Raw genomic sequence first — 931 nt, 5'->3', positions numbered from 1 at the left:
CAAAAACTGCTGGATTCATTGCCACCAAATCTACATCTATCACCCCCCCGTGTGTGTTTAACGGGTACGCCACAGGAAACTACGAAAAGATTGTCACGTGGCCCGCTTAGAACCCCACGTGAAGTCGTTAAAACCTTTAATTATCAACATGGGTGCATTTATACGTCTATCCACAGTTTCTGTATCAGACCATTTTTTACTAACCAGTAGGTCATTTCACCAAACACTACACACATATCTAAAATAATCAAAAAGGGGGCATACATATAGCAAATAGACAAATCTGGTTAACAAGATCTTTTTGGTTATTGTGAACAATCATGCTCTTATCTGTGGTACATATAAAGAAATACTTAGATTTTATGTCAGGTGATAAACACACAAGTTAGTTGTGTTTAAAGTACTGTAACGTTTGAGCTAAGAAACCTTAGTTGTCTAGGTCACTGTTTTATACAAAATCAGTATTCGAAAAACGACAGCACCGAAATTTACTGAAGATTTCAAACACTATACGATAAATATGGCATGTTCTTACTTATAATATCAGATATATGGTTTTATCTTTATAAATACAATTAATAAAGCTATTAAATATCCCGCCACAAAGAAAAATAAAACACGAACATCAGTATCACAATAATGGACGAACAAATTTAATTTACCTACCTATATTTATTTACAATCACTGTGACGTAATTATAATAGCTGAATCACTTATAATATTTCGCCTGCTACTTATCCTCAAAAGTTACCTTTTTAATTCATGTTCAAGTACCGGGTTATAGGCCTAGCCCTCCCATTCGTATTACAGGTATAATTTGTCTAGTATACAATAATTCTTGTTTTGTTTAAGCGAAAAGTTTCACAATGGGTTAATTGGGCTATGCTAACCGCACGAATCTAACCTAGAATTTTAGCATTATAGCTTTAA

This window comes from Limulus polyphemus, unplaced genomic scaffold (assembly GCF_000517525.1).
Source record: "Limulus polyphemus unplaced genomic scaffold, Limulus_polyphemus-2.1.2 Scaffold1246, whole genome shotgun sequence".
Lineage (NCBI taxonomy): Eukaryota > Metazoa > Arthropoda > Merostomata > Xiphosura > Limulidae > Limulus > Limulus polyphemus.
Note: the sequence above shows the minus strand (reverse complement) of the source record.